The 17,753-nt window shown below is 40.5% G+C and overlaps 1 protein-coding gene across 16 annotated transcripts in view; it reads left to right on the forward strand.

Annotated features, from left to right (window-relative positions):
• The window catches only part of FOXP1 (forkhead box P1), a 553,244-nt gene that overhangs the window by 294,591 nt on the left and 240,900 nt on the right, over positions 1–17,753 (forward strand). For 3 of the 16 annotated variants that reach the window (XM_081852740.1, XM_081852745.1, XM_081852729.1), the window contains one exon: positions 7,638–7,761. The exons of the other annotated variants lie outside the window; for them this stretch is intronic. The gene's annotated coding sequence lies outside the window, so the exon portion shown is untranslated. The remainder of the gene's footprint in view (positions 1–7,637; positions 7,762–17,753) is intronic. 16 annotated transcript variants of the gene reach the window in all.

Raw genomic sequence — 17,753 nt, forward strand, 5'->3', positions numbered from 1 at the left:
TTTGACATTATTTTTAGTATATATATTTGCATATGAACATACAGAGGTGTTTAATATGGAGTCAATCTGTTGCTCTGTCTATCCCAGTATTGTATACTCTTGACTGGCAGAACTCTCCAAAACCCTGGATAGAGGTCTTTTGAAGCGTCACTATTTTGTAATTCTGGGAATTGAAGCTGGGACATTATGCATATAGGTGGTCTGCTCTACTGCTGACCTGTGACCTCTTCCAAACTTATTTCCTAAGGGTGCACACCTCAGATGATTGATTGATTGATTGATTGATTGATTGACTGATTGCATTTAGACACTGCATTTCTGCTTTCGGGCACTTTGCCAACAGGAGGTGTAAGTCTCCAACCACAGAGACACAAACCCCTTCTGCCCTTTGAGATTGTAGTGAAGCAGTGTGTGGGCAGTAGCTGTTTGTTCATGTTCGTGGATAGAGATCCTGCAAGGCAAAAGTTTTATGAGAGTTTGGTCAACAGTGGCTGTGGTTGGAGTGGAGTGCCTGGCCTTCCTCTCTATGTGTCTTCCTTACGTGTGGCAGGATGAGGGCGGGCACTGCCTCCTTCTGTTCTGGGTGAAGAGTGTTAGACAAATACAGTTGAGGCAAGGCACAGTATCCCCATATTTCATAGGGGGTCAGGGGGAGATATGGGAGAAAATTAAAGCCGTTGTGTATTATAGTTTGTTTTCCTCATTCCCTCGCTTATCTGCATGAGGTGCTCTGTCCTGGTACCCTACTTTGCTGGAGTTGAGTGTGATTGGCCTTCTACCTGAAGTTCCAAGGTGAGGTTCTAGGCAGAAAAAAATGTTAACAATGTGCTTTTCATGGACTGGTTGGATGCAGAGATAAGTGCTGGGAGGCACCAGCTGGGGAACCCCCAGGGGAAGAAGGTCAGAGCCAGGGGACTGGTGGTGGGGCAAGGATGAGTGGTCTAAGAGGGGAGGAGAAGGTGTCAGAAGCTGAAGCGGGAATCGGGTTTAGAGAGCAGGAAAAGTATGTGGTAGAGAGCAGTCCAGACTCCAGAGGTAGAAGTGAAGGCTGGAGAGGAAACAGGTACAGAAGAAGTCAGGGAATCTCCCACTCCTGCTGTGACCAGCTCCCCTCCCCACTGGTATCCCAGAACATGCAGAGAAATTGAGGGTGGAGCCTTAGGCTGCTGAGGAAGGAACTGAGGCGAGGAGCTTTAGAGAGCAGTGTGAAGGCAGGGACCTTCAGTCCTCGCAACTGCTCTATTGGGGCAAGAAATACTGGGAAGGGTTGCTGTGACCACTAGGACTGAGCTGTTTTGTTTATTTGGATAAAGGGTTAACTTCACTGACATTGGGTGATTTATTGTTTCGCTGCTGACCTATGCCTGACTCCTGCTCCTGTCAGCTCTCAAGTTCCCATGTGTGTTCTGAAGCTAGTCTGTTTTGTGAAAAGTATTTTTCCACAGTTCCACATTACCAAAGTGATGACCTGAGGCCAAAGAGATACATCCCTCATGCCTATCATCTGAATTGTGGCCTCACCTATTAGTTGTGGTGTGCTGTGATTGGACACTGAGTTACACCATATATTGTCTTCTGTTGTGGCATTGTAGGCAGGGTGGTTCTTGACACGGAGGTGGCTATTTTTACTGTTTCAGTGACTTCAATGGAAGGAAAATTATTTGCACCACATCTGGGGTTGATGTAATGTGTTTGTTGTTGATGAGGATGTGCCCTCAGATTGAAGTGTTAGGTGTAATATAAGTGTGCTATTCCCTTGTTGAGCTGATAACTCTGTTCCATGTTAGCCACTCAACCAAGTACATCTTTGCCAGATTTAGCAAAGTAGTTGATATTATCCAGCTTGTGTTTAAGCCCTGTTTACTAATAGGTTGAGGCAGATACCTATGGTTGCTGTTTGGTGGCAAAACACTTTATTTGGATCAGGCTGACTGCTACCAAAACAGTTAACCAGGTTGCAGCTGTTTTTGGAAAGGACTTGATGAAGTGGACACCTCTCCTGTGATGAGCTAGTTTCAAGCTGCCAAACGGCCTTTCGAGTACGCTGTTGATGAGCCGTCAGGCTGTAATAACTTTTGGTCACTACAGTTGGATTTGCAGAAGCAACATACAGGTGAAAGGTTCTGTATTCCATTATCAGCCTCCTAAGCTGGCTTCTATCGCTCACAAAAGCTATCTGTTTGAACACTTGTCATATTTGGTATCTTGGACTAGAATTGTGGAGTCAGAAAATCTGTTTGCATATTTCCCCCCTAATAAAGCAGGCTAGTTGTACACAGCATTAGGAAGCAACTTAATGAACATATTCTTTTTCTCCTTAAAAAGAAATGTTTCCTCTTAGACTATGGCGAGATCTGATTTCTTTAAATCAAGGCTGCATTTGTTCAGCTGTATTCATCTTTGTCCTTCATTTGACAATCCACCCCCCGCTCTATAAATACAGAGTTGTAAACAAGAGCTAATCCTTAGCAACAACCCAGAAAGTTAATGTTTCTCTCCAGCTCTTGTTATAATAAATTCAGACACTTTGAATTTGATGTGATTTACACACCATATTTATAAGGCTAGTAGGTACTAATGCCTTGTTAGCTAGCTGAAAAAAGAGCACTCTTTTGTATTCAGTTTATAATATAATTGCACTACATTTTCCTTTGCAAGGTGTTTAAAGATGCTTTAAAAAAATGGAAGTGTTTTTCCCTTCCTCACTTTTGCTTTTACGTTTTGGTGGAATTCTCTTATATATGTTTTCCCTCCCATAATAGTCAACATTGTCAAAACACTTTGCCATGTGCATCTTCATAATAGCAAGCTTTATGGGTTAAGATTATCATCATGTTAGTTTAAATCTTTCTGTAAATTTCACAGCTCTGAAAATGCTGGAGAAGTGATTCTGAACCAGGAAATATCCTTAGTTTTCTGCAGTTGAACTGAGAAGGTATAAAGATTATACAGTACCCTGAATAAAGAATGTACCTCTGTATGGTATTTGTTTAAAACCTATAGTCACTGTTTGTACTAGGGATCCTCTTTAATGTACTTATTTGTTATTTTATATTTGCTCAGGGAATGTTTTCATAGTCTTAATCTACATAAGCCATGCATGTTTGAATTCTGCGATTCCCAAAGCACTGTGATTTTAAAGTAGTAAAGATGTAGCAAACCACACATACAAAAGAAAGTTTACATATAGCTTTTCTAGCACTGAAATATTTTATTCCGCTTTCTAATGCCTTAACATTGTGGTCAGCATTGCCATAAAGCTATGGTTATAAGAAACGATACAATCTGTGAAGCATTTCCCATTAGGTAGACACCATGTCTTTAAATTATGGCAATTTCTTAAGATTTTAAAGCAAAATGAGCTCTTAGGAGTGTGATTAATGGCAGGGAATGAGGATAACACTGGGTCATCAGTGGCACTCCATTACAAAAAAGGTTGAACTAATAAAAGCATCCATCTATTTGACCAATAAAGCATTTGAATGATATGCTTGTAGTTTTTATCATATAGTACTTACTTTGCACTGAATAAACTGTGATTTTACGTACTGGAAAAGGACCACAGAAGAAGCAGTTCCGTTTCGATGTGAAGATGTCTTAATGCTGAAATAACAGGCTGCACGTGCAATATTTTGCACATGATCCATTTTACAACACATATTTAAGTGAACAGATGTCAAGAAAGTCCAGCCCAGTCACATTTGACTTCAGAAGAGGAAAGTCATAAAATAAAATAAGGGAACTGGTGAAAAGGAAGTTGAAAGCCAAATCAGGAGGGTCAGATCTATCTAACATGCTTGGCAGCTATTCAAAGCCACAGTAATGGAGGTTTAGGTAGAATGTACAGTACGGATCAGGAAAGGTCCTATCAAAACCAATAGGATGCCAACATGGTTAATGAGTAAAGTCAATGAACATATTAGAAGCAAAAAGGCTTCCTTCAGAAAATAGAAGTCTTGTCCAAAGAAGGAAAATGAATATAAACTCAAACTTTTGGAAGAATAAATTCATGTATGCAATAAAGGATACAACAACAACAACAACTTATTTAAAAACATACAGAGCTTAAAACCAACAATAAAAATTATTTGACTACATTTGAAGCAGGAAACTGGCCAGGGTAACAGTTGGACCTTTGGGCACAAGGAAGTCAAAGATATGCTAAAGCAGGGAAAGGAGATTTCGGAGAAGCTGGATGACTCTGTCTTCACTGCAGAAGACACTGTGGAAGGAAGTATGTAACTGTTCCCTAAGATCTACAAGGATAGGTCCTATCTAACTTACCTTTAGAGTCCTTTGAGTGTCAATGAGCATATGGATGGGAGCGATCCAGCTGACAGTGTGAACTCAGACTTTCAAAAAGCAGTTTATAAAGTCACTCAACAAAGGTTACCTAAGCTTACTAAGCATGGTATAAGAGGACAGACACTCTCATTGCTATTAATTCTCCCATTAACCCAAAGTTTCAGTCTCAGTCTGTGAGGGTAGTCAGGGGCTCACATAGGCTAGCCCTGTGCTATGCTGCCAGTGTGGGTGGCAACCATACATACTGTCCACACATCTGGAGCAGATCAGAAAGGGCTATATACAGGTGCACAGATGTGTGTGAGAGTTCTGTGTGAGGTGGGATTGAGCCACATCACATATCTAGAAAGAGCTCCTTGTGGTCCTAGCTAGAGCTAACTTCCTCACAATCAGATACTCAGGGGTTTTTCAAAACAGAGCCTTTAAGGAGTGTGTGAGTCCAAGGTTTAGTATGACAAGCGAACCAGTCCATCTCCCCCCAAAAAATTATTCAATCCAGATGTCATGCTACTCCCTTTTCTGTCAACTTGTGATTGTTTTGTCATGGTCAGATATCTGATGGGTCTCCTTCATATAGTCTACTCAACAGCAAGATTTCTTTTGGGAAGAAATCGGCCTCAGTCAGGGTTTAATTTTGTCAAATTTACCTGGGCTAATGCTTAAAAACTTGCATTGCCCTGCTTTCCCTTCTCTGCCGAATAACCACAATGGTCTCCCACACTTTGGTTTAAGCCCAAGCATACCCTGATCTGAAGACATAGCTTCAGGCAGGTTGTTGTTATGGAAACTGATCACCAGTGGCAGTCTAAAGAAGCACTGTCCAGGTTATGACCAGAGCAGTGCTTCATAGTATTCTCCACATACTTGGTGCTACTTGCTAGCCCTTGTTTTAGCTCCTTCAGATGGTCTGTTTATTCAGCGTTCATCCTGATTTACTTGCACAGAGCTTATAGTAGGTAGACTATGTCCACTATTGAACACTCATCTGATTTGTTTACGGGGTGGTTATATGGCAGTAAGCATTCATTCTGCATTCATTGTGATTTGCTCACAGAGTGTTTAGATGTATTTGTGTTAGGTCATTTGTTCATCCCACAGTTTTCAATGCATTTCCCCATCACTTTCCAAACTGCAAAAAGTTCGCTTTTCTTTTTTAGGGGATTTATTGCAACAGAGTACTTTAATCCATGTTACACCTAAAGTTTCAGTATGCACTTGAGTTCCTCCCACAAAATGCTGACAAATCTGGAGGCACCTCAGGTCACAATAGGGACTTTTCTCTTGGCATGGCTGAGAGATTCCAGAAGCTTGATTTGGAGTTCTGGCAGAGCATGATTTTGGACATTTATATTTAAATTGCATTTATATTCTACTTTTCCTCCAAGGAGCTCAGTTGGCTTAGCCCTTTTTATTATCACAATAACAAGTAGGAACATCAGAAACGGCCTTGTGAGACTTTAAGCTTGTATTGTTCACACTGCCTGGCAGTGGCTCTCCAGTGTATCAGATGGGTCCTCCCTATTCATATAATTGTAGAGTTGGTAGGGACCCAAGGGTCATCTAGTCCAGCCCTCTATATTGAAAAACCGAGGATTGAGCCTGGAACCTTCTGCATGCAAACCTGCATGCAAAACTAAACTATGGTTGCTCCTCAGAGGTAGGTTATTCTTGAGTGGTGGCGTCTCACCCAAAGTCACCAGTGAGCTTCATTGCTGAGGGCAAATTTAAACCTGGGTTTCCCCATTTCTAGTCTAATGCTCCAGCTGGGTTTCTCCAGCAATCTGAGGACACTGGCGAGAGTATATACAGAATAAAGACATGACAGAAATATTGAGTACATATATATCGGCCAAATTCAGACCAATACAGAAGGTGGCAGATTGAAATATGACCACATTGATAATAAATAATCTATAAGAGAGTTGAGTCCGTGGTCAGACATTTCTAGAATTGCCCAAACATTGACTTAGGCTCCAGAGAGTCTAGAAATTACGTGTTTCCAAGCAGTACATCAATACTTGACCAAAGAAGAGCATGGGAGTTTTTAGACTGGCTAATGGCATCAATATCTGTCAATTATTGTAGGGTTGGATAGTAGCCTATTTATAAGCTCTTGGTCAATGGACTTAGGAATCGCAAAAAGGAATTAGAAATTCCCAGCAACTTTGCATTTTTCTACAGCTGCACCTTTACGTTGGGTCTCTGCCTTTGATATGCATATCATTGGTTATTTTGAACTTAATACTGCATTAAAAAGCTATGTGCTGCTCTTGATACTTGTGTATAACAGATTAGGCTTTTTAGTAGAATCCAAAACATTCTAATTAACAGGCATTGGTAACTGATGTAAACAACTTCATGGACAAAATGGATCTAATATGGCGCTTCCCTCCCTCTCCCTCTCCCTCTCCCTCTCCCTCTCCCTCTCCCTCTCCCTCTCCCTCTCCCTCTCCCTCTCCCTCTCCCTCCTCCTCCCCTCCCTTCTCCTGTAAATGATGCCTTTTCCTGTAAATATAACTTTAACAATTAACCACCTGCACTTCTGTTTCTGCCCCCTCCTTCTGTTAACAGCGCTGTTGTTTCACATGCCGTCTGTGAGGGAGGGGGGAATGGCATCTGATTTGATCTCTCCGGTTAGTGCAGTGACTACAGAGCACAATTTGGATAATTGCAACTTCTTGTTTAGAAGCAGCCTGGCACTGTATAAACAAGTCGCCCTGGTCCCCAACTGGTTTGATTTTCATGGTGGTCAGCAGCTGATGCATGTAACACACAACCTTCCTGCTCCTCAAAATGTCAGGAGGATCACAGTTTGTTTGTCTTGACCTCTCCCCAGCTGTTTACTCTGCAATGCATTTGCCTCAACCTTGATTCCCTGAGAGTGGCCCCTTTCTCCTCCCTCCTCTGTTTACAGTTGTCCTGCCCTGAGTGTCACCTATGAAATCTGTTGATTATTCCACCTGGTTAATGTTAAATTGCTCTTGCAAGATGATGTGTTTGTTCATAAACACAAACGCCAGGGCCCTTGTTTACTGTACCCATGGCAGCAATCAGTTATTAAACAAATATTGCTTTGTTTGCGGGTGTGAGCAGCAGTTTAGCCTGCAAGGTCTGCTGGGGGTGGGGAGTTGGGGGGGAGCTTTAAAAGCTAGGATTTTGATAAAGAAGAAAAGGGGAACTTGTCCCTGGAATGTGGCTGAAACTGACTTGGGTTTGTTTTTCTTATCGTTAACTTTAGATGAAGGGGCTACAAAGATTAGCAAGTTGTTTGGTTTTTTTCCAAGAGATTTCCTTAGTGTAATGATATCTATCCAGTTGTTTGCTTTTTTCAGAAGGGAGAGAGCACTCCTGCAAGACGGCTAGCACAGTAATAGAACATCTGATGACTAGAAAATTCTGTGTGGATCAAACAAGGACTTTAAATGTCTAGGACAAAAGGATAGGGCTATGAACAAGGTAATCACAAAAAAGAACCTTCTTCTGAATGATATATAGTGATTTTCTGTTTGTGGATTTTGTCTCTCTCTGTGTGTGTGCATGTTTCTTTTAACAGTATGTTTAGTGCTTGTGTCCTCCATGAAGTTAGGAAAGGAATTTTTTAAAACTTGTTTCAGAACAGAGCTGATGTAAACTCTTGTAAGGATGGCAGACAATGTATAAACAAACCAATTAATATGCTAACGTATGACTTCTTGGTGTGTTTTCATCATTTTGTGTGCTTGCCTGCCGTGTATTAGTATGCAATAGTCTTATGTTTGAAAGTGTATTTACATCTTCAGATGTTTTGCATTGTTATATTTCTTATGTGCTAGGAGCTCTAATGAAATAAAGTGGTACTAGTAGTTGCTGTTTTGTAAAGAACTTGTTGTCCCCCCCCCTCCCATTTCTCCTCTCATCCATTGTTGTTTAAGGGTATCTTATACCAAGTAGCAGAACATTGTATGCTTCATTGATTTCAGTGGGTCAGCTGCAGGACTTTACACAGTCCTGCTTAAAAATGAACAGTGGTTGTGGAGTCACAGGGCAGAAAGCACTGTACATAATTTGAATATCAGATGCAACCTGTTAGCAATAAACTCTAAATCCTAAGGAAATAGAAGAGTGAATACATTTAGAGAAAAGTTGATGTTAGCTTTTTATGTTTAATGCAGAGGCCTGTAACTTTATAGGGGAGAACTGCCATTAAAATTATAAGAAAACAAAATATAAGTGCATAAGGAGTTTTTAAAGGATCAGATTAAATGATTGACCTGTTAGTCATCCAGGCAAGCCGACAAGAAAACGTTTGCAAAATCCTGATAGATGGTACTCGCTAAGTCGCCATAATGATCTGAAACATATTGTTCGTTTTGATTGCTAGAGCATTCATGGGGCTTGAGGTGAATCGGCATTTGAAGTGTTGTGGCCTAACCAGGCAGTCATTAATTGACTAGCATTGCTATGATGAATCAGTCCTTCTCTCTGGGGCAGACAATGGGGGAAAATTGAATAAGAAACTAAACTTTATGGTGTCGTAGCTTAACAAAGCACTGCTTAACCACAGAGATGATGATGATGATGATGATGATGATGATGATGATGATGATGATTATCCTGCAGACCCTACTTAAGACTGCAATCCAATGCATACTTTCTTTTGAGGAAGCTCTACTGAACACAGTATGACTTATTTCTGAGTAAATATCTGTAGCATACGGTTACTGGTGTTTTAAAATCATTGTCTTGTCAATAGCATGACGAATGTTTGGTTAATAAAGAAAGAAAAAAAAGATTTTCAGGAAAACCTTGCTTAAAACATAAAAACCAACTAATTTTTTTTTAAATGCATTAGCAGCAGGAGACCAGCTATGGAGGTGGTTGGACCTTGTCAAAAAGTGTGCTAAAGGAGGAAAAGGAGATTGCAGAGAAGCAAAATTAATTATTTGCATCTTCTTCAAAGCAGAAGATGTGAGATAGGATAGGAGTCTGAGGGATTGAGGAAGATAATGGTTACAAGAGACAATGTTCTATTCCATGAGTTGTCAAACTGTGGCCACGGACTACCAGTGGTCTCCAAACTTCATTCAGCGGGTCCATAATGTACCTCTAAAAATACAATTAAATATCATCTAGCACAGCACAGTACAATCAGTACAAAAATTATTACATGGTTCATCAAGACACTCAGCAATTTCCTAAGGTCAGAGGAAAGGAGGGGAGTTTGGGAACTACTATTCAAGACCTTATTGACAAATTAAAATTTGACAAATTTCTGGGTCTGGATGGCTTCCATCTGAAAGGTCTTAATGAACTAAAATGTGCAGTTGCTGATTGCTTGTGCCATATCAGCTTCCACAGGTGAGGAGTGGAAAGTGGCTAACATAACACTATTCTTTTTTTCTGGAGGAGACCCATAAATTACAGGCTAGTTAGGAAAATCAGAATTACCAAGTATATAAAAGCCCAGATCTTGTGGAAGTGAGACCAGCATGGGTTCTCCAGGGGTCAGTACTGTCTCACTAATTTTTCAGAGACCTTTGAGAGTGTCAACAAGCATAGAGATAGAGGTGAATCATCTGATATACTAAGACTTTGAAAATGTGTTTGAGTAAGCTTAGCAGTCATGGAATAAGAGGGCAGGTCCTGGTTAAAGAATAGGAAGTAGAGAGTAGGAATAAATTGGCAGTTCTTACGATGGAGGAGTAAGATTGACCAAGGATCAGTACTGGAACATGTGCTCTTCATCTTGCTTCTAAATGACCATGAGTTAAGGCTGATATATGACCTTCAAACCATCCTAAATATCTTTGCAGAAGCTTACAAAAAGCTTGGCCTATTACTCAACATCCAAAAAACCAAAGTGCTGCACCAACAAGTACAAAATAACCCCTCTGCAGCGCCACAAATCCAACTCAATGGTGTAACGTTGGAAAATGTCAATCACTTCTCCTACCTGGGCAGGTATCTCTCCACAAGGGCCAACATTGATGCCAAAATCCAGCAGGGTCTGAGTTCTGCGAGTGCGGCTTTCTCCCGATTGAAGTGCAGCGTGTTTGAGGACCGGGACATTCGCAGGGAAACAAAAATGCTTGCTTACAAAGCTATTGTACTACCAACCTTACTATTTGCTTGTGAAACATGGACCACTTATAAATGCTATCTCCAACTCCTCAAAAGATTCCATCAACAGTATCTCCAAAAAATTGGAAGAAGCAGAGATCACCAGTGTTGAAGCAATGATTCTTCAACATCAACTTCGTTGGACTGGTCATGTTATGCGGATGCCTGATGATCATCTTCCAAAGCATCTTCTCTATTCCAAACTTAAAAATGGAAAGCATAATGCTGGTGGTCAACAAAAAAGGTTTAAAGACTGTCTCAAGGCAAATCTAAAAATATGTAGCGTAAACACTGACAACTGGGAAACACTGGCCTGTGAGCGCTCCAGTTGGAGAACAGCCTTTACCAAAGGTGTCATGGGCTTTGAAGACACTCGAACTCAGGTCGCAAGGGAGAAACATGCAAGGAGGAAGGCATGCTTGGCAAATCCACACCGTGATCAACTCCCGCCAGGAAACCAGTGTCCCCACTGTGGAAGGACCTGTGGATCCAGAATTGGCCTCCACAGTCACCTACAGACTCATTGTTAAAACCGTGTTTATGGAAGACAATCTTACTTGGCTACGAGTGATAGCCAAAGAAGAAGAAGAAGAAGCCAGGTTTGCTGGTGATACCAAATTCTCCAAGGTGATTAAAAGAAAAAGTGATTGCAAAAAGCTCCAAAATGAATTCTCCAACTGGGTGAATGGACATTAAAATGGCAAATGCAATTGAATGTAAGCAAGTATAAAGTGGTGCACATTGGGGCAAAAATTCCTAATTTCACATATATACCAATAGGTCTCAAGTGGTAGGAACAAACATACGTGCTTATCAATTATGTTTTTACATTTGCTGTTGGGAACTAAACTTTATAGAAAAAGGAACTGAGAGCATTAGAGTCTTGCCATGGTATTACTGTGGACCGATCAGAGAATCATGGTTGCTATGAAAAACGACTTATGTGTTGTTGTGATCTAAGAACTAAGCACTGGATTCAACTTCTGTAGTGGACTGTTGGATTGTATGCTAAATATCCACACAGATGCCACAAAAAGCTGAATGCTGATGTTACCCTTGCCCTCAGCTCTGTGGAGACCTATCTGCATGGAAGCCTTGACAGTACAGTGGTAACTTGGGCTACATACGCTTCAGGTTACATACACTTCAGGTTACAGACTCCCCTAACCCAGAAATAGTACCTCGGGTTAAGAACTTTGCTTCAGGATGAGAACAGAAATCATGTTCCAGCGGCGTGGCGGCAGCAGGAGTCCCCATTAGCTAAAGTGGTACTTCAGGTTAAGATTAGTTTCAGGTTAAGAACAGACCTCCGGAACGAATTAAGTACTTAACCCGAGGTACCACTGTACTATGGTTAACACTGACATGGCGCTATATCAACAGTCACATAACTACTGCCTGTTTAGGGAATGCTATATATTTCCCCACTATCACCTATACCACCTTTATTTCTGTCTCGCAGACAGTCCTTGAGAGTACAACCTGTGCTGCACTTGATGCATACCCTTCCCTTACAAACTTTTTTTCTTCAGAGTTCTTCTTTATTTTCTTCCCGTCTGCCCTTTATATGCAACATGGCAGGCAAGCTAAACTAGAAGTGCATGTGTGCAACTGCATTTCATCGTAACCTTGGTGATTTAAATGTTGGTCCCTTTCCTCCCCTTTCTTTCCTTTCCAAATATAGATGGCAGGTTCCTTTGAATAGGAACCGTGAACCATGTATATTGGAAGCATGTTACAGTGGTCCTTCAGCTCTCGAACGTAATCCGTTCCAGAAGACCATTCTACTTCTGAAACGTTCAAAAACTGAGACACAAAGGGTGGTCTGCAAAATCAGTTGAGAAAATTGAAAAACACACAGTGGAAGCTGTTCAGCTTCCAAGGCGTGTTTGAAAACGGAAACATTTACTTCCGGGTTTTTGACATTCAAGTTCCAAAATGTTCGTCAATGGAGGCATTCGAGAACCGAAGTATCACTGTCTTTGTTTTTGGTGAGTGTTTTAAATCCTAATTCATATGTTTGGATTGGATGCCCCTGTCTTCACCTGATGAAGAAGTATGTTTGTTCTCATCTCCATCTCCCCACCCCAATGATAACAGTTTGTGTGAACACACATATCCAGTCATGAAAGGGGGCAGTTCCTGTAAATCTTTCTTTCCCTTTCTCTGAAGGGCTGACATCTTGGCATTCAGATATCTCAGCACCAGTTTCTAGATAGCCCCAAATAATGCCTCTGATAGCCAATAGCTTTGTTTTAGAATGTCCTTTTCTTGCTCTGCCTTGTCCATTAGGGAGACTTTCACTTGCAAATGTGGCAGAACTGGGCAAGTCTGTGATTCTGATGCCATGTTTGTTGGAGCGGCACTTTTAGGATTGGACTTCCCATTATTAAATAGCTTGCTGAAGACTACACAAAATATTTACATCGCTGTAGAACTCAGGGTACTGACTCCTGAATTTCTTCTCAAGGACGCTACTTGCCTTATATTTCAAGTTCATCAGAGAATTAGCCATTAACTCTCTTGTATTTTATTGGGTTTGAGTATCAATCCCTCAGCAGCTTTAGAGATCCCAGAGCCATACTGTTGACACCCATTGCCATTTGGGTCATAAAGAGATGAGAAAAGGGATGGTGTGCTATTATATGTAATTAAGTGCCAGGCAAGCATTGTTGGATAGAGGGCAGCCTCTGAAGCTACTAGTAAGGAGATTTGGGGGCAAGTGTTATTTCAAATGAAAGCTTCTTACAAGAATTATATGTTTTGGATCAATTGGGAGAAATTGCAGGGAACTGTGTGAGCGCAAGGAAATGTCTACTGCAATTGGTCAAGGTGATACACTTGACTCTCTTACAGGCTGAATTATATTAGATTTCCGTCTCGTCTCGGTTTCCTTCAAAGTTCTTGGTTTTAACCTTTTATTCTCCACCTCTCTACATCACTGAGCACTGCTTTCCCTACAGCCACGAGGGCACAGGAGGTGACTAGCCCCTTGCTAAGCAGATGCCAGTGCCAGTCTGTGGGTCAGCTACTAAAGGATGCTCTTAGTGCACTGTGATTTGTTTCAGTTCCCCTGGGAAGTGAACATCACCTCTTCAATATGTTCAACCTCCAGTGACCCAAAGCTTGGGATGAGTCCAATTCCAACCCTGGAACTCCCAAATGACAGCATGAGAAGCAGCTACCTTTGTGTCACAGGGCCAGGCTCAAAATGTGCTGTTGATAATTCCATCCGTTCTGGAGCCCCTTTCCCCCTAAGTACTAAATGAAATTTCAGATTTCGGATATGTCTAGACATAGACAGTGTGTGATAAAGTTGATAATACATTAATCATTTTTAACAACAGGTAATATGCATAATTTATGGTGTTACAGTGCTATCTTTTTTGATATTTATGATGGATAATGCTCAATTTTTGCCCTCATATTACTGCTTTAAATTATACCACAAGAAAATTAATGAGAAAGTAGATTTATGGGTTTCATTTGTTTGTCAATTTGGAAATTAATTGGGTGTTAATTTTAGCCGTCCCTCATCAGACCAGGTCTTTAGTATGTGTGCATTACTTTGCATTCATTGAAGCCTACCTCCCATTTACTGTGGGTCACTAGCTTTGCATACATTAAAATAGCCCTCAGGCTCATTCTCTTGATTACTTTTTGAGCTGCCATGCATTAGAAAATTTACGCCTTTCTGTTATAATTATGAAAATTCTGCACAGGAGGAGGGTCCTTGCGTAACAGCAAATATGCATTGTTCTTGGCTTTGTGAGGTCTCATGTAACAAAGTCCTATTATTATTATTATTATTATTATTATTATTATTATTATTATGTTTTATACTATAAAGTGGTATTGTCAGCCTTTGTTTTATGACCTCCAGCCATTGATATCTCAAAGACTAATTTACATTCATTAAATTAGAGAGTTAAGCACAGAGACACTAAAAACAAAAATTAACAAGCAACCACCAGCAGAGGCTTTTCTTTGTATTATTTAACCTGGTCATTTTAGTTTTTCTCATTTCTCAGTCATTCCCTACATTTTTTTAAAAAAAAAACCCACTCACCATGCTAAAACCAAAAACAGTAGTTTCAAAGAGCATCATAACCTGGTTGAGCACCATACTGGTTCGTGTATTTGTAACTGTGTACTGAACAAAACTTTTCAATATTCAAAAAGGTTTGTGAGAGTGAGTTTTACCTGCTTGGATTGTTGTTGAGGAAAACTTATCAAAACATTGCTTAGCCAGTCAACTTCACAGACTGAGAAACCATGCCAAAAAAGAAGTAGGGTGTGTGTGTCTGTGTGTGCGTTCGTGCTACACAGACATGGGTGCCTGCATGGGAGCATATAATATAGCAGAGCAGTATTTTGACATTTTCCTGGCTAATGCATAGAAGATTGCTGAGCACTGGGCTGTTGGCATCTTGCTAGTTCTGTACAAGGATAAATGTGAAATACGTTTTTCTTTCAGAAAAAGGAGGAAACAACAAGTCCCCTGGCATCTTAAAAACTAACAAATTTATAACGGCATTAGCAAGAGCCTATTTCATCAGATGCTCTGATCTGATGAAGTGTGTGGCACTTATCCTTCTCTCTGCTTTGGGCTGTTGAACGTTTATTGCGCTTTTCTAATAGCTTTACAAACATTTCTTTATCATTATATCCAGTTGTTCTGCAGAGGACTTTAAGAAGGCTTCCATGTGTCTTTCTTCAAATAAGTATAAACATAGTATTTACCTTGTGATATTATGTGTTTCCTTATACAAAAGCTCTTCCAACTGATTCACTGTCATTTCAAAACTGGTTTTGAAATGCAAAAGATTTCATTTAATGGTATGATTCTATGAATAGAATGACACTTCAGAGGTCATCTTGCCCAGTCACTTATAGTAAATGTTCATAGAATCATAGAGTTGCAGAGTTGGAAGGGACCCAGAGGGTCATCCATTTCAACCCCTGCAATGCAGGAATCTCAACTAAAGCATCCATGACAGATGACCATCCAACCTCTGCTTAATAAACTCCAAGGAAGGAGAGTGCACAACCTCCTGAGACAGTCCATTTCACTGCTGAACAGCTCTGACTACCAGAAAGTTTTCTCCCTGAATGTTTAGTTGAAATCTCCTTTTTTGTAACCTGAAGCCATTGGTTCAGGTCCTACCCTTTGGAGCAAGGGGGGGGGGAGCTTGCTTCATCTTCCATGTGACAGCCCTTTAGATATTTGAAGATGGCTCTTAATTATTTATTGATTTATTTGATTTATTTATTTGATTTATATACCACCATTCATCACAAGATCTCAGGGAGGTCAAAACACAAGTAAATAGTTAAAACAAAAACAACAAAACAATATCCCCTATCATATCTCCTCTCACTCTCTTCTTATCCAGGCTAAACATACCCAGCTCATTCAACCATTCCTCATAAGGCTTGGTTTCCGGACTGTTGTTTTCTACCTGTGGCTTGGCAAAGTTACTAGGCCCTGTTCGACTTCCCAGGAAATAATTGATTTAATGTCAATGACATAAAAACGCCTACAACATGTTGTTCCAGAAACAGGAAAAATATGACCCTGTCCACATTCACGTGCAACAGCTATCTCCTAGGAAGGGTAGAGACGAATTCTGGCACAGGAGCATCAATGGATGCTTAATCAGTCTTCACTGAATTAACAGTTTAAATTGTGGGTTGCCAGCTCATCTGGCTGGTTGCTAGTCCATTTCCAGGCCCAATTCAAGGTGCTAATATTGGTGTTTAAAGCCCTAAAAGATTCAGGCACCAAATAGCTGAAAGATTGCTCCCTTACATACAGACCTCCTTATGTTTGACACGTGAGATGTGTATTTTTCGGACCACCCTATTTTGTGGGATTGTATTCTTTGTAATTGTAAGTTTTTTTTCCATTTTTTCTAATATTGCATTTTAAATTGTTGTAACTTGCCCAGGCACCCTAAGGTGAAGGGTGGGTGAATAACAGCAACAACAACAACAACCCTGTTGAAATTCAACGCACAGCATACATCAGGCATAGGCGAACTCTGGCCCTCCAGATGTTTGGGACTACAATTCCCATCATCCCTGATCATTGGTCTTGTTAGCTAGGGATGATGGGAGTTGTAGTCCCAAACATCTGGGGGACGGAGTTTGCCTATGCCTGGCATACATCATCATATATCACTGGGCACCACCTTGAGTGGCTGATGGAGGCAATATAGGATAGAGCACAACAACACAGAACAAGTAGCCAAGGCATTTCACTTTTTCCTTATTCACTTGCTGACACCATCATTTTTTGTCACTGAAGGTGAAAGCCCGATATTAGTGCATTGTCTTTCCTGGGAGGAAATGTGTAGGCAGTACAACCTGTTTGTTTCTGAAAGTTTCTTTTTTCCTATTGAAGTTACCAGTGAGGAGGTTGCAGATTGTTACAAGGCTCCTCAGAGCCACTATAGAGACATGGTAGGCTTGCTAGCAATCCTTCATGAACTAGCTTTGGCCATGCACCTCTAGTTTCCTCTACAACTTATTCCAGCTAAGCACAGAGAGGTATTCCTGACAAAAAACAAAAAACAAAAAACCCCCCACCATAGATGGCGATTGTTGAAGCTGTGTACACCTCACATGTTTAACAAAATGTGCTACATATTTTTAAAATGGAAGCTAGACTGCTAATATGTTCACCAACAAGTTTTATCTCAGTGGAGAAAATGGTTAGATGTTGTTTTGCCTTCACTGTGTGCTTACCACAGGCTGAGGCTTTGTGACTAGGTCTTGCCATTTAATCACTTGCTTTAAACCGTTTTTAGCAATGGCTGAAATAGAAATATATTACATAAATCTGTTTAGTTTAATTTACACATCCTTAAACGACTGGGCCAAGTTCTTTAAGGGCATTTATTCTGCTTCATATAAATAATTGATCACCTAAGTTAATTTACTTCTGCCTGACTTGGTCAACCTTAATTAACTGCCCTGAAATAAAGACTGATTTTATTTGTTAGCTTGAAATCTTTCACAAATGTAAGAAGTCAAGGGCTTTGTTTTGACAAAATTTTACACCAGTGCTGTTGCTCAGAGAGACTGCTTGTATCTGTATGGACAGCCCAGCTTTTGCATGTTTGATAATAAGAGCCTTTAGCAGACTTGGAGACAGAGCATTAATGTTCATGAAATTACACCGAGATTTCAAAAGCGATAACCATGTGAGAAATGAAAATTGGGTGATTCTCTGGGAAGTAGTCTTAACAGTGACCATATTTTCTTACTTTTTTTTGACAGCCAGTGTGCTCACGACTGAAATGCACAAACAGAGGCAACTTAATCAAGAACAATATCAATCTATC

The sequence above is a fragment of the Podarcis erhardii genome (genome assembly GCF_964252035.2).
Source record: "Podarcis erhardii genome assembly, chromosome: 2".
NCBI classification, from domain to species: domain Eukaryota; kingdom Metazoa; phylum Chordata; class Lepidosauria; order Squamata; family Lacertidae; genus Podarcis; species Podarcis erhardii.